The sequence below is a fragment of the Gymnodraco acuticeps genome, unplaced genomic scaffold (genome assembly GCF_902827175.1).
Source record: "Gymnodraco acuticeps unplaced genomic scaffold, fGymAcu1.1, whole genome shotgun sequence".
In the NCBI taxonomy this organism is placed as follows: Eukaryota; Metazoa; Chordata; class Actinopteri; order Perciformes; family Bathydraconidae; genus Gymnodraco; species Gymnodraco acuticeps.
In genome coordinates this window covers 4,036,395-4,054,088 of record NW_022991435.1, presented here as the reverse complement: position 1 = coordinate 4,054,088, position 17,694 = coordinate 4,036,395, and the positions used below count along the sequence as shown (strand labels likewise).

Sequence of the window (17,694 nt, the reverse complement as noted above, 5' to 3'; positions counted from 1 at the left end):
ATATTCACAAACACATCTCTCATCAAATCATTCCACTCAGCGAACAACCAAGACATTTGAGAGATATTTACCAAGTGTGAGAGAACCTTACCGAGAGCTATTAACCCAGCACTGAAGGACAAAGCCTACCGGGAGAGAGTATACCAGGGGAAACCCCCCTCTCTCTCGCGCTCTCTCAAAAAACCAGTCTCTTTATGCTCAAAAAACAAACACCTCCTCTATTCCCAACCAACATCTTCTATTGGCTATGGCCTAAGACACACCTTCCCATGTTTGTGTAGAAAACAGGACATGAACAGACATATTCTATGGTTATGACATAACCACCTTTTTGAGGCCTCCATGTATTTATCCTTCAGTCAGGAGCCCCCCTCCCTGTGAACTGCTGTCAGAGGAGAGGGAAAAAACGGCCTACTCTCTTATCAGAGACACCCATAACTCTTTATAGGTCTTACACTCAACTTAACAAACCACTTGGTTTTGTTTATACTGTAACTATAGAAAAACCTAAATTATGAAGCATTTTCATTGTGGGTTATACAAGAATATAATTGATTATATTTGATTATAACTAACTTTCGTTTTAAACATACTATGAAAACTCTCAACAACTGTGAAGTAACACATTTTTTTGTGTGAAACGCTTAATGAACTACATCTCTGGTCTCGCAGAACAACACACGTCACCAAGATGGCCGTCACTACTGTCTTGCTAAACAAGGGATTGCCTACCCTCACTATCACCACAATGAAACACGTGCAGAAGAATGTCATGCAAAGCTGTCTGTGGCTCTTTCCTGCTGTAACGCTGCAAATGGCCCCTCTGTGGGACTAATAAAGGTATTCTGATTCTGATTGTGCAGATAGCATGAAGTAGAAAAAGATCGCCGATGCTAATGTAGCGTTAGCATTTCTCCCCGGGCTTAAATGGTGTATTATAGAATAGGGTGACCAGACGTCCCCGTTTTCCGGGGACACTCCCCGTTTGTATTGGCCTGTCCGCGGTTGAAACTGTCCCCGTTTTGTAATATACGTTAAAAACACATAGCAAGGTGAATTAAAAACGTTTCATGTCAGGAAACACTGGGTAAACACTACAGACTGTGGTCAAGCCAGCCCCCACTTCGGAAAAACCAGTCAAGCCAGCCCGCACGTTGTATTGCGGTGCGCGAATATCCTATGCATTACGGTCGAGGCCTGTAAAAACTGCCTTCAAAATAAAAGCGTTTACTCGGTCAATAACAAATATACCTAAAAAACACTCCAAACATATTCATATATAATTGGATCTTAAATTAAGAAATATGTACAATATAATGTGATAAATAATACTTTAAAACAAACTACGTATAACATTATAACTGAGTGAATGTAAAATGTAAGGATACAGTTATGAAGACATATCCGACATTTCCACTGGGTGACTAATTTCAATTGAACATTACTTTCTGAAGCACAATTTAAAATATGTGCTGTTTAAAATCTCAAATTAGATCTATTGTCCATCTATATTTTGATTATTATTTAATGGAAACTGTCCATAATCAAAGAGTCATTCGAAGTCAATCAAATACTTATTTCACTTCAGGGTGATAGCAGGAGACCCCATCTAGTCAATCAGAGAAAATCAGGACAATCTGATGTATAATTTCAAAATAAAATAGTTTTGAAATCTCATATATGGGCTATCGTCCTTCTGTTTTTATACAAGAATAAATAAAAAACTGTCACATTTTCAAAGACTTATGTCACTCCAGGGTGATAGCAGGACACCCCATCTAGTCACTCAGAGAGAATCAGGACATTCTGATGTAGAGTTTCAAAATAAAAGATCTTTGTAGTCTCATATATGAGCTATCATCCCTCTATTTTTAGATAAGAATAAAACAAAAACTATCCAGTATCATTTCACTTCAGGGTGATAGCAGGACACCCCATCTAATCACTCAGAGAGAATCTGGACAATCTGATGTACAGTTTCAAAATAAAAGACCACTGAAGTCTCATATATGAGCTATCGTCCTTCTGTTTGTATCCAACAGTTAAAATGTTCCAATTTTTAATTTTGAAAATCTGGTCACCTTATTATAGAATGATCACACCGGTGTGACAGTACTCTTCAAAGGTTTCACGAAATATGACTACTACTCTTACTGTTTAACATTTTGGGTTACTTAAAGTTACTTCATGTTAAGGCTAATAAAAATGACAAGGCTAAGGCTGTAATGCTAACTAACGTGCTTGCTACTAGCTAGGTAGCTAACTTGATCCAGCCACTCCTGGTCCTTTCATCAGACGGGAAGCGAAAGAACGAGCAAGACCCATTGCTGGTATGATAACAACCTGGTACTAAGCACACAGGCATCTTGTTAAAGTTATCTTAGCTATCTCTTATATTTAGCAGAGGAAAACAATTGTGACATCACTTACGCGACTCTGGGATTTGTAGTCTTTCTAGTTGTATATTTTTCATAGTCTTATATTTCAACAGTTTTACGACAAACTGTGACTTTTTTGACATGGAAATTATTTTTTTAAGATTGACAAACATCATATGTGTAATTCGTGGCACAATTCAAACGGGATCGAAAGATACGTTTTCTCTCTCCATTGACTTCAATGTATAATTTGTGGCGTGACTTCGCCACTATATAAGAGAAGGCCACAGATGACAACAGGAAGAGCAGGCCAAGATTCTCCCTCTTCCACTCTGCCCCACCGGCCAGGTAAGGGCCCCGTCTCAGGTCGGTTAAATTAAATCCTTGCTTCCCTCACTTGCGTCGTTTCCCTGCGTCTAGTCCCTCCCACCAGGGAAGCATGTAGGGACGCAAGGAAACCACGAGAAGCAGGGAAATGAGTTTTAAGAGCAATGGGACGTCCTTTCCTCCGGAGCGTCACGTGAAGCGACGTCCGTTTGTGATGACGCCGCACAGTTGTTCGTCTGACAGCAGCCAGCTCTGTCCCCGTTGTTTTCACAAACACCCCCGCCACACATTTACTGACACAAACATTTGTATCATCTGTTGTAGACCCCAATAAATAAAATAAGAACTCATTCTCAAAAAAGATAAACGCCATTCTTAAAATGTATAAACGAACAATAGTTTGATTAGAGTTCACAATAGAAATAAAATAATTGAGAGAAGAAAAAGAGATATATTATCTATCAAAACCCAGTTAGATTAACATTCATTGGATATGTAGCACATTATCATTTTAATAGCACTTAATGACTGACTGAATGGAAATGACAATAAATGAAAATGTAAAACGAAAAAAGCGATCATGAAAATGTTTCCAATAAATGAATAAAATGATTTTTGACCACTTTGTTGTTCAGATATATCACATATTTGTAACTAAATGATACATTAATTGAAACAAAACACAGTATAAACTGAGGAGTGACTCCCGTGAGGTTCATGTATTTTCTTCACTCCGCTGGGAAACTGCTCTCATGTCAAGAACAACCTGATCTCACCAGAATGCGTGACTCCACCACGCAACCTTAACACCGCATTGCGTGGTGGAGTCACGCATTCTGCTACATTTACGTGTCGGCACCACGCAAAAAACCCCAATGTAAAGTGAATGAGGCTCTTTTGTCGTGGTGCACACACGCATTTCTACAACGTCCCGCAGTGAGCTTTTATTCTATAAAAATTTAAATCTACTTTATAGCTTGTAGTAACTCACAGGAGGCTTCTTTTATTTTATTTGTATTCATAATAATTTTTATTTGTCGTCAGAATGTATTATGGTGCATTAGTCACACATTTTTGTTCTCAAAAAACAGTGCATTGTGTGTAATACAACTGTGATTTTTATTAAATTAGTTAGTTTTTAAGGAAGGCCAGAGCTTCAGCTGTGTCAATAGATTGTTCCCTTTAGTTAAAGTTATTTAAAAGATAATGATCATGTCCCCTTTATTGTATTACGAGCATCCATTCCCATTGGATAACGGAGAATTTTACACCCGGAAGTAAGTATTCTCCTTACTGTCGATTGATTTTACAGTGATATCTGAACTACTCATCAACTCAAAAACACCAGATTATCCTTGTTAATTACACAACATTGATTGGTTTAAATTGTGTACAATGCTTTTGTATTTTCCCCTTCGATTCGGAGAAACGAATATTTGTTCGGAGTTTTTGGATGGCAGAAGACACTACACTACCCAGAATCCTCAGCTATCGTTTGGGACTACACCATGTGCTCTGTTTGACAAACCCCGTGATCAGTCCTCAAGCTCTGTGATTGGTTGACCTCCAACTGCATTCCATATGAAAAAAAAACGTTTCGTAAAAGATAAAATCATACTTTATTCAGCAGTGCTTGCTTTACTCTTTGAAAGTCATCACATTAATGCATTGTAATAAATGGTTTGGCTGCATTAAATATTACACATCTATCGTAGTTCTTTATTTATCTACAGAGATCGGGCATCAGAATAGACCGGAAACTATTCTTTTACCGTTCTGTTTTAATTTCACAATAAAGTTAGTAGTAATAATCTGTTTTGATATTATTGTTTTTTATTAACTACTAGACCGCTGGGTCATGTTAAGACCATCTTTTCTGTGTTACTGTGGGTTTTTTCCATCGCTTTTGTTACAAATATCAAAACAATAACAACATATTTCCGTCGTAAACTAAACCAGAAACAGCAATATATTTTATTTTGTTAACACTTTAAACTTGACAGTTTTTTAACCCGCACCTCCTACTGGTTAAAGCACGTTATTACACGTTTGGAGTAATTGCAATGCAGGAAGATTATGTTGCTTTTTAATGACTGTTTAAAATGCATTTTTCTTAATGTCTTTCATTTTTGTAAAGCACTTTTGAATGTGTTATATTTGATGAAAACATTTAAATATTAAGAGTACATACAAAATAGTGGGAAAGTAGAAGGTCAATGATATAAATATAGAATAGAAAATATCAAGAAGATACTGTAAATAATATCTACAACAAAACAGTTTAGTGCCTGATAGGAGGATGTGCAAAACAGACAAACTAATAAGGCTTTATTTAAACATTAAAGAATACTTTAGGCTAAGGTCTTCTTTTAAATAAGAAAAAAGCTTTGGGGGTATCTATCTACAGATACATATTAAGCCTGACAAAGTGCTTAACGTCTAATATATTGCATGGTTTGTTTTGGAACTTGACAATCAACTTTCCTGCAATGTTAACTATGTTGAAGCATTTATTTTAACTGATATTATACACATTAATTATACTCTTATGTAGATAGTATAAGAAATGTGCAGAATATGACAGTTTAATGGTGGAGGTACACACATATTGATAGATGTCTTGTAATGCACTGTTGAGGAACCTGTGACCCAAGTTGTTCATTCATTGCATAACTACACCGTAGTTGTGTATATGATATGTCAATAAACCTTTGAAAATCTTGAAATCTTGAAAGGGATGTGCAAAATATCAATTATATGCAGTCTTTAATGAACGATTAGAGAATAACGAGTAATGAATATGCTTTATACGGATCTGCAGATAAATGTTTAGTCTTCTCGAGCACCAACTATCAAATATCTCTCCTGATTGTTGGCACTTGACAATCACCTTCACTGAATTTTACTCAGGTGTAACTAAAGTCTGATTTAAGGGTTGTTTATATTTCACATCATTAATCCAAATCTGTAAAGTAACTAAAATAAATGTAGTGGAGTAAAAACACCACGTTAACCTTAAAGAAAGCCCTCAGGATTATAAAAGACCCCCATCACCCCAGCCACAAACTGTTCTGTCTGCTGCCGTCTGGCAGGCGGTACTGCAGCATCCGGACTAAAACCTCCAGACTCAGGGACAGCTTCATCCCACAGGCCATAAGACTATGAAACACCTGAACTTAGAAACAACATCCATAACATTCATCTGGCTGCTACTTAGAAATTATTTATCTAATATATCATATTCACAATGTAGTGACTGCTTTTTTATCTTTTGTTTTCTTAGTTATGTTCTCTTTTATATGTGTGTGTTATGTGTTATGTGTAACGTTGCTAACTTCTTGGCCAGGTCAGCATGGAAAATGAGATTGTATCTCAATGCTTTTATCTGGTTAAATAAAGGTTAAATAAAAATTAAATAAGATTCCAATCAATCTTGTATATAGACTCTTATTGCACTATTTCACTATTTTTTATGTGTATCTGTTTTATTGTGTTGCACTGTTGGAGGAGCCTGCAACCTAAGGGGGGGTGGGGGGATAGGACACGTTCGATTCCTGTTTTGAATAGTGTGCCGTCGCTCCGTGTAAACTTCGCGCACTGCCACTCCAACATCCAATCACAGAGCTTGGGGACTGATCACGGGGTTTGTCAAGCTAAGCACATGGTGTAGTCCCAAACGATAGCTGAGGATTCTGGGTAGTGTAGTGTCTTCTGCCATCCAAAAACTCCGAACAAATATTCGTTTCTCAGAATCGAAGGGGAAAAATACAAAAGCATTGTACACAATTTAAACCAATCAATGTTGTGTAATTAACAAGGATAATCTGGTGTTTTTGAGTTGATGAGTAGTTCAGATATCACTGTAAAATCAATCGACAGTAAAGAGAATACTCACTTCCGGGTGTAAAATTCTCCGTTATCCAATGGGAATGGACGCTCGTAATACAATAAAGGGGACATGATCATTATCTTTTAAATAACGTTAACTAAAGGGAACAATCTATTGACACAGCTGAAGCTCTGGCCTTCCTTAAAAACTAACTAATTTAATAAAAATCACAGTTGTATTACACACAATGCACTGTTTTTTGAGAACAAAAATGTGTGACTAATGCACCATAATACATTCTGACGACAAATACAAATTATTATGAATACAAATAAAATAAAAGAAGCCTCCCGTGAGTTACTACAAGCTATAAAGTAGATTTAAAAAACGTTTTATAGAATAAAAGCTCACTGCGGGACGTTGTAGAAATGCGTGTGTGCACCACGACAAAAGAGCCTCATTCACTTTACATTGGGGTTTTTTGCGTGGTGCCGACACGCAAATGTAGCAGAATGCGTGACTCCACCACGCAATGTGGTGTTAAGGTTGCGTGGTGGAGTCACGCATTCTGATGAGATCAGGTTGGTCAAGAAGCATCAGATCAGTGCATGCGCTGCATCGTCCAATCAGTGAGCGATACACAGTAAGGGGGCGGGGCGAGTATCTGAGGATTTCATCGGAGGATGGTCTGGTGGTTCCTCGGTTATCGCTCCTCCATTATCGCTCCTCCATTATCGCTCCTCGATCCTCGGTCCTCCGGCAGAAATAAGAGCCATGGGACGGTACTCAAGATGGCGCAGACAAATCAACTTCCGGTGAGACCGAGGAGCGAGGAAATGAAAATAGTCGACCTGAGTCATGGAGTCAGATTTGGGTCAATATTCTAGCGCGCAAAACAAGCTACTCACTAGCGGAAAATGTGCTTTTACATGCGCAAGAAATGACCCTCGTGCGCAGATTAATATGGAAAGCCAAAAGTGCCATAATACGCACGTATATTCGCACAAATATACAGACCTCGGCGAAAATACGCGCGTTTTTTTATATGATAATGAGCCCCTCCGTTTGATTTCTTTAGCCAATAAGTTCAAAGTTCAATCAGTGAAGGGTAAAGTTAGACCAAAGCAATCTGTAGATGAAAAGTTCCTGACATTGTGAGGCTGTGCTGTAAATTGTACATTATTCAAGATTCAGGGGACTAAGTATTAATGTGCCTTTGTATATAATACATATATCAATCAATATATCAATATGTTAGCAGATTTAGACTTATACCTTTTGTCTCCTGCAGCAGAAAGGTGAATAATCTCAGCAGTTCAAGTTTAGCCATTCATCACAGCGTTATTTATTATAGGCACACATCTCAAGAGACTTGAGGACAGAGAGAGAAGGGGCGTGACTTCCAACGGTCTTATACCCCAGGTAGTGACATCGCAATCATGTGGTACAGCGCTAACCAATGAACACAGTTAGTAGTCGCAGCTACTTACATAGACAATATGGAGTCATGTTATATCTCACACAATATAACCTGCCTTCATTGTCTTTTAAAATAAAATCCCTTTTCCTTAACCCTCTGGAGTGTGAAGTGAAGGGTATTTTCTAAATGTTTAGATGTCTCCTTAAATCAACTTTTAAATGTACTTCTTATAACATGGCATTACATGTCAAAATGTTCAGTACAGTCTCTGGTCATGCTAGAAATACAAAGTCACTCACTTAGAGCATTGTCTTATGAGATACTTAGCTTAGAAATCAGATTTTTGGAAAACTTTAAAACTGTTGTGAAACACATGTACTCATGTCATCCATTGTTTTGGTGTTTCAGTCTTTGGTTCACAAAAGTAGTGAAATATATGAATTACATTATTGGCCTATATAAATGTGTTGTTCAGACTTCCGGTTATGGCGCAGTGCTGGTGAGACGCATCTCCATGAGGCTCCGAAGCTAATATATTGAATTAATTATTCAGAAGACCACAACTTCCTTTAAATACACATTATCTTAAACAATAGATTACCTGTCAACATTATGCAAGGAAGACCTCAGAAAGCAGGTCCACAGACCCCTGCAGCATCGAAAACGTCGATGTCGCAAGCTAAAGCTAGCTCAGCTGCCGCTAGCCAAAACACAGAGGCAATGGCCGAGAATGTGGAAGTCCTCGGCGCCATACATGCTATGCAAAGCGACTTTTCAAAGAAACTTGACGATGTGCTTGAGGCAACCTGATCTCACCAGAATGCGTGACTCCACCACGACTCCTTAACACCGCATAGAGAACCGCAGTGACGCATCCTAAAACCCAGAAGTAAGTTAGCATTTTTAGCACTTCCGGTTCCTTTGTCCAAAAGCAATGCATTTTCTCCATATGGCTTTGGAAAATAGCTCGAAATAAGGTCTGTGGTTGACACAAATTTAAGAGATAAATCACGTTTTGTTCTACGACATTAAATACATCAGCAGTGACCCCACTGGTGATTTTTGAAGAGTTTACGTGTCTGAAAAACGATGGTTGTTACCGAGTGGCTGAATAGGACTACAGAAATTGTCGAGGCCGTTGTACGTCATTACGCCAAACACGTAAAACACTCCAGCTAAGTTTGTTTTCCCCGTGTTCTGCTTGAAAGCAAGTACCTGCCTATCTCTAGTATCTGTATATCTATATCTGACCATTAGAATCTGTATTTTTGTTTTAACACCGTAGTTTTACAAATTATAGAATAATTAATTACCAGTGTTTTCCAATTTTACTCGGCAGTTCGTTTCGTTAGCTAACGTTAGCTAAAGCTAGCGCTACTAGTTAGCTACACAATGGTTTGTTGCAGCCACAGGTCTTCGCATGAAACGTGCTCGTTCTATCGTTTCCCGGCCGATGTTTTCCAAAGCAGAGTCTGGATTCATGCTATTAGGTAAGCTGACGTTACATTTTTGTCCATGTCACGGTGACATTTAAATGATGGGTAGTGACTGTATCGCCGTTTTAGAGATGGCGCTGCACTCAAAGAAATAACTCATTGGATTAACTCAATTTTATTGTTGGCAGGTTTTCCATCCAATAAATATATGTGGCACAAACTCAAACTAATGGCATCCATGCAGTATAATGTAAATGAGTTAGTCCAACTCAAATTTTTCAAATAGAGTTTAAGTAAAATGATAACATTACCTTTATGAATTTAGATAATGCTAGTCCACCTAAATCCTATTTAATTAATTGAAAATGAAATAATGAGGTTAAATATAATTTAATAAAAATGTGTTACACATGATAGAAAACATGGTTTAGTTTTTTTTATTTTTAAATTCACATGATTCAAAACAATCCTCCATTCCATTCAAGTGTTTTAAAAATGAATGAATTCACACTGAAAGATGAAAAACATTTCTGAAAGATAATACCATTTTTAAAATGGCTGAGAAATGGAACTCCTATAATTAACTTACAAATCTCCCTTTGCCAAATACAATGAATACAATATAACAGGGGTATGCACTGCTCTTCTAACAGGACAATAACACATAACATGAAGAGTGCACTGCAAACACCAACATATGGAAATAGTGTTACAGTGTGTTGAAACAAACAAATACAGAAAAGCACAAATGATTGATATAACGGCTCAATCTGCTCTGATTAGGAAACTCGTGAATAAAATGACAACAATGAACTCATGAGTCACTTATTTTTCACATTTCAATCGAACAACTTGATCTTCAGACTTTCGATTTTACCATTCAGCTTGTGCCCATCCAGATTCATCACTACCTTCTGCATGAACTCGAAGGTGTGTTTGAGGTTGTCCGGAAAGCTCAAATCCAGGGCATAAATAAGTCCCAATAGCATGACAAACCCCACAATCACGCTGCCCAAGTTGTCCACGACTATATTGCCTTCGATGACAATTCCCACGTCCTCTGGCTGCCCATCCACATCTCTTTGAAGTGTGTATATGCCCATGACTGTGTTTGCCATGTCCCTCTTGGCATCTTCAGAGGCAGAGGCCTGAACAAAGACACAAGCATACAACACATGTGTTAACTAAAACCTGAATTACTACATTTTATAGAAGCAGATTTACTTATGTGGCTCTCCTCATTGATCAAAACAGTTTTAGACTAACCCTCTGGTATCACTCAAATGTACTACCCAATCTGGCCACTCAGGATAAAAATGTCCACTTTCAAAAACTTGAATGATAAAATGATATGATAACAATATTATATTTAAATATTTTTCCCGGGGACATTTTTTAAATGGACAATTAGGGTAATTTGTACACAGTGTATTCGAGACCGATTAGAAAAATTGAAATTCCAAAAAGTATCTAGAAAAAACACAAAATCATTATAGCCAAATCTGATGTGAAAAATTACCAATTTGGAAAAAAATGTCCTGAGTGATACCAGAGAAGGTTAGGACCTCCAACACAGAACTAAATTAAGCTTGTAAGAAAATGTTTACATAAATAAGTTATAAAGATATATTCCTGTATGTTCTGTTTGATTATCAACTTTATCTTATTTATTAATTCAGGTATTAAGTTATTTGTTTACATCCCTACTTAATCATGTAATTTGTTGTTATTCCTGTAGTTAATTATGCATTTACCTACTTATTTTGATATGTATTTGATTATTTATTATTTAATAATTTATTTCCTTGATTTATGTGATTATGTAATTATTCTTTTAACAATTTAGTAATTGCTGCATTCACATACCTTTTTAAACATGAATCTATTGATTAATATATTTCTGTATTTCAGCATTTATTTATTATTTTATTTATGTATTTATTCAATTATTTATAAGTTCTTACATATGTATTCATGTCCATATTTATTTATTCATTTATAGATGTATTTATATATAAATGTAAATATTTATTTCAGCATTCATTTATTATTTGTATTTATTTCCAGATATATTCATGTTTTAATTCACATTTGTATTTATCAATTGTATTCCTATGTTAATTTATAGATGTATTTATATCTGTATAAATGTATTAATTCACTTTTTTCTATATTTATTTTAACACTTGCCCGATGAAATTACTTCTGTATCTATTTATTATTATTTTTTTATTTCTGTATTTATTCATTCTTACATATATTCATTCCTATATTAATGTATACATTTATTTATTTCTGCATGTATTTATGATATGTGATAAGATATTTAGATGTAAGCAGGGATAGGGTTGTGTGCCATAGAATTTTCTTATTATAAATGTAAGTAATGGTGGTTATAATTGTGGGTAACACTGTTAACCACTACATTGAAAACATATTGTGATAAACATACCTGATAGTCCTTAAAAAAAGAGTCTGGATCCTCGTTGAGGTAGATCGCGATGCTTCGCAGGATGCACCCCCTCTTGATGTGGATGTTTTCAAACTAAAGCAGGGGCGATAAATCAAAGACAATTAAGCACAATGCATGTGCAACAGAGCAGGTCTACAAAGTAGAGGGCTGTATCTGTCGTGTGTGTCCCTAAGCAGGACTCCTTACCCCTACATTTCCACAATAAGCTATTGCCTTAAAAACACTATAAAAGCAGACAATTTCTTAAATGTGTTCATATCAGCATGGACAAAAACAATACAGTGAAAAACGAGGTTCTCTGCATTTATACTAACCAAATCTGATATTGCAAGGGCTTCCTTGATTTTGTGGCCCTTTAGTCCTCCTTTGGTCTTGAAGATCTTCAAGAGCTGGTCTGAGAAGTGGTCCAGCTGCCACATGAACTTTGATTGAAGTGGTGATGTTGTGATCCTCAAAAAACTCCGCATTCACCTTAAAAATATTATTAACAAGCACAATACAACCAATTGTTACTTGTTTATTAGAATCACAACCATGCAAGGATGTAGACATGAATCACAAAGGACAATAATAAAAGACTGTCAACAAATACAAATATTTACTTACTTCACTCTGCTGAAACAGAGCAGGCCATCTGCATTTGAAGTCCCCTATCAAAGGCCTTTGCTCCACAATCTCAAGGCGTCTGTGGGAGAAGGTTTTTTCCATTTTTGCTTTTATCACCACTTCATTGTCACGCTTTTTCAGTTCTGACAATAAGGCAATTCTCTCGTTCTCCAAGCTTTCTGTGGTTTCGCCTTTTGGGTGCAGAGGAATGTAGTTTATTTCAGCTTTTCTTGTTTTTTTTATGTTTGCTGCAGCTTTGCCTTGGCCTGTTTTCTTGTGCTTTAAGGAGTTCACAAGGATTTCAGGATGTCCAAGACGGCCAAGCTTTGTACGATAGTTTTGCATTTTGTACTTAAGAGACTGTTTCCACCCCCCAAATCCTGTCTTGGATCCTAGCTGCCCCAAACAAGGGTGGGCCCTCGTCAACGCTGCAGCTACCTCTTCACACTGATAGTCTTTTGGATATTTTGTGAATTTGATCATTTCTTCGGCTAGGCCATCAAGAATGACTCCTTTCAGCTTTAGGCCAGGCTGGAAGTATGTACCAGTTGTCTCAAACTCTGCATTCTGTAGATGAAGCTCAAATTCAGCCTCGTAGGTGAGCTTAGGAACCACAAAAACTGTGGGCCAGGATAACAATTGTGAGGCCTGAGCTTCAGGGGATGGATGCGGGGTTGACGTATACACCATATCGTCACTGCAGCATGAGGCTATTGATGATGCTCTGAGCTTCCAGTAATTGAGGTCTTATCAAATGAGTCAACTGTGTACTAAGTGATGGAGGGCTCAATATTTGACAATATAGGAGAGTAAATTACTTTCAGTGTGCTTTTATCCTGAATTTCAGACACTGATGTAAGATTCATGAACTCGTTAAAGTCAACATCCATGTATTGCTGACGGAAGTCCTCTTTCAATTGAAGAGATGTCTTGACAAATGTGTGCAGTTCTTCAACTGTTGCTGGGATTCCCGAATCCAGGGTCAGTTGTCTAGAGTCAGACTGGTCGGCAAAGATGATGCGCAGAAGCGCCCGACCTGCCGTTATGGAACACCTTTTAATCTAGAGCAGAAACAAGGTGAAAGAATAACAAGAAAGAAACACATTAGGATTATATCAAAGATGAACATAAAAATATTTGTACAGTTTAACTGCCCCTTAAATGTGCATGTGTCTGCTGGAAATGTTTTAACAACAAATACCTGCTAGCTAGTTCCAAACTGCAGTGTTTGCACTGCCACATGCATAACCTGAAAAAGAGAAAAAATAGAATTAGCAATTGACACTGAACAACTGACAATGTCACAGATCAGCTTGTGCAAGTATTGTGAAAGTAGCCGTGTACTTACCATAAATAAGAGGTTTCCCCAAGGTGCTTGTTAATGCTGATCAAACTGCAAAAGACAACAAATATATTTTAGAGGTGTGATTAAAATGCTTATATATTTGAATTTTCACAGAAAACACATAATTGCCTAAGATTGCACAACCCAAAAAAACGTTTCTGCACAACTCTGGGTGCCTGCTTGTGAGTGAAGTAACCCATACAAGATTCACATATATATTATCTCATTATTTATATTAAATATTTGGCAGTAAAAAACTAAACTCAACTGAACTCCTACAGAAACGAGTGGCTCCGCCTGTCCTCCTCTGCCTGCCTGCACTAAAGCCAGGAGAGAGATGGACAGACCTGCTGAGCTTTATGATAGAAAATGGCAGCCCTTGCATGCAGGCTCTGCCTCCTATACTGTTACTTCATTCACTTGAATTACTCTTTGCATTTTTTGGTTGAATTTAAACTGAATTTCGGTGTACTGTGTTCAATGACAATAACGTTAAATCGAATGTAATATAATCTAATGATCTCCATTATCCAGTATCCAATGCTAACCGTATCTAGCAAGCTAGCTAACAAACCAGTTATTTGGCTAGCTAGCTTGCCGCTTTACCTCATGCACTTGAATTACTCTTTGCATTTTTTGGTTGAATTTAAACTGAATTTCGGTGTACTGTGTTCAATGACAATAACATTAAATCGAATGTAATATAATCTAATGATCTCCATTATCCAATGCTAACCGTATTTAGCAAGCTAGCTAACAAACCAGTTATCTGGCTAGCTAGCTTGCCGCTTTACCTCATGCACTTTAATTACTCTTTGCATTTTTTGGTTGAACTTAAACTGAATTTCGGTGTACTGTGTTCAATGACAATAACGTTAAATCTAATGTAATATAATCTAATGATCTCTAGTATCCAGTATTCAATGCTAACCATATCTAGCAAGCTAGCTAGCTTGCTGTTTAGACCCAACTAAAAACGGAGCAAAATATAACACGGTGGTTTCAAATATTCTTGTCGATATTATGAAAAGGCATTACTTGGAAACAGGGAACATTCTAAACTACTAGAAAAAACAAATACTTACCAAATAGACTTTCCACAGTCAGTTTCCACAGTCAGTGTTAGACAAAAGGCGGCAAATGACAGAACGGATGTTGCGCATACGCAAAGGGGGTGTGCAAAGGGGCGGTCCCCAATGAAAACAATTCATTTTGAGTTGCTCTGTCTTAAATACATTTAATAAGTGAATTGATTAATGTAATTTGTGTTACACTAATGAACTATACTTAGGTTTATTTCTTAAATAAAAATATTTAAGTAAAGTGAAACAATTTTTAATGTGTCAAGTCTAAGAAGGGCTTGAATCATTTTTTTGAGTGTGCTGAAAAGACCGCAACATAAGTAAAGATAATGAATAAATCCTTAAAAACCTTTGTCGCTTATATGATAAGTCTAATTAGTACAAGCAGCATAACGTTTCACCATGTAACTAAAGATTGTAGTCAGGGAAATCAGTTTGACATATTGAACTAATAACAAATCACCTCTGGCTGGCAGAGAACTCTCTGCTCCATAGCTTCTCTTGGACGTAAAATCACATGTACATTTTACATTTATATTCAATTTAATATTTAATATTCCATCCCTCACATACTTTTGTATATATAATAACTTATATTTTCTTTTTATGCTACTGCAACACAAACATTTCCCAAATTGGGATCAATAAAGTAATATATTATCTTAATTAAGAAATCTAACTATTATAATTAGTGTAGCAGCTGACACCTATTTTCAATATGTATTAATCTACCATTTATTTCTTTAGTTCAATTTTGATCTATAAAAATGTCAAAATGTTCCCCCAGCCCGCTGACGGCGGCTTCTGGGCTGGCGATAGGAGTGATGTCTTCTGGTTTCTTCTCTTCTGGTCCACTGATGGCAGCTTCCGGGTCGATCTCCGGCGAGAGCCAGGTCCGTCCTGATGTCGTCCAAGGTCCTAGCAGGTGGTTTCCCCGCCGCACACTGGCTCCAGTGGTACCAGTTGTCCCCCTTTCCTCCTAGGCGGACGGCATGAGATATCCTCTGGGTCACTCAGTAGGGGCTGGAGAACCTAGGGTTGAGCCTCTTGGGCCTGATGACCTTCAGCCAGACGAACTCCGCTGTGTTGGCCTCGTGCTTCTCGGGTCCCCCTTTGGCGTCAGCAACCTGTGTGGAGAAGTCTGATACCAGCCCCTTAAGTTGCTGGAAATATGGCTTTGAAATCATGACCTCTACTTCCTTTCCTACGCTCAGGGCTTCTGGACCCGGGAACTGATGGCCATGTGTCAGCTCAAATGGGGAGAAACCTGTCCCTCGGTTAATAGAGCTCCTGATTGACATAAGGCCTGTCTCCTCACATGCTTTGCTGAGTTTTTGTTTGATGTTCTGGTTCATTCTTTCTACCTTTCCCTGAGATTGGGGGTGATAGACGGTTCCGAAACTGTGTCTTAGTCCTAGGGACTGTTCTACTGTGCGTAGGTCATGGTTCTTAAAATGAAATTACTAAATTGAACAATAAACCCATTATACCCCTCCTGGAAACATTGTCCTTCAAACTATAGAGACCATGTTTCCCAAATAAGATACTTCAGAGTACTCATCTTCACATACAAAGTGATTTCAAAGTCCTATGACTCATCATCAGGAAAACTTTCACCTGTCAAAAAGAATCAGCAATGTTAAAAATCAAGCTACATAGTCATCAAGCCATGCAGGGATCATGCAAACAGGGTTCGTACGGGTGCTTGAAATCCTTGAAAATGCTTGAAATTTGACGTGGTGTTTTCAAGGTTGGGAAAGTGCTTGAATTTTGGGAATGGTGCTTGAAATTGAGATAAAGTGCTTGAAAATGTGAATGCTTTACTTTTACAATAAATTGCTGTCTGACTGAATAGTTCGCTTTTTAGATTAAAAGAAAATAATTGCTTCGCTTCTACATAAAACAGCTCCGCTGCGGCCTTCTTGCGCTATGCGCGCGACCTGCAAGTGTTTGTGTTACGTGTGACCTGGGCATTCTGATGAGAGTGATAGATGACTGTGTGCAGGGCTGGACTGGGACAATAAGTTAGGCCGGGAATTATACACCCAGCCAGGCCACTACCAGTTTTCTTTTGTGCCATTTTCCTGGATTTTTTTGTCAATATTTACAGCATTGCTGCCCATAGTGATAGCCCTAAACTTTAAATCTACTACCCCAGAATAAACATATGGACATGGGTTACTGATTTTTTTTTTTAAATGTTGGACCTAAATGCATCAATCTGGTGCACTTATAAAGAGACTAGATCCATATGAAACAGAACTGTGTACATTTAAATAATCATAGGAACATGGCCATAACCAATAACATACCATATCCAATATGAAAAAACATTGAAACTTGTTTATTTACTTGTTTTTGGTTCATTTATAGTTGTGAGTGTGTCTGGGCTCCTGAACCTCCTCACCCGTCTCCCCCTGCTCCTCTTTGAGGCAGCAGCAAAGACTAGTTTTAGCTCTCAACAAGTTTTAAAGTTTATCTTACCTTTTTTCACCTAGTTAACATTTTTTTTTTATTATTCATGCATATTTTACTAATCACTCCCCCTTCAAATGGAAATATGTGTTTCCATAAATGGTGACCAAACCGTTTGAGACACAGAGAACTTAGACTAAGTTAACTATCTAAACGCTCAGAGAGTCCTTTACCTCACCTGAGCTGAGGTTATCAGTCTCTCAGTCTGACAGGAGAGGACTCTCCTCCACCTTGTTGACAGCTCATTATAGCTGTTAGCGCCGCTAGCTAGCACCGGATGCTAACAACAACAATACACGTAACCGGTGCGCGCGCTTTCTCTC

General features: G+C 37.5%; 1 long non-coding RNA gene across 1 annotated transcript; it reads right to left on the bottom strand.

The window, feature by feature from the left end:
- Positions 1-13,383: 13,383 nt before the first annotated feature.
- On the bottom strand, positions 13,384-13,952 carry LOC117532592. The gene is made up of 3 exons (XR_004566889.1): positions 13,818-13,952; positions 13,671-13,718; positions 13,384-13,530 (listed from the first exon to the last, which is right to left on the bottom strand). It is a non-coding gene; the product is annotated as an uncharacterized LOC117532592 (long non-coding RNA).
- Between the last annotated feature and the right edge of the window lie 3,742 nt (positions 13,953-17,694).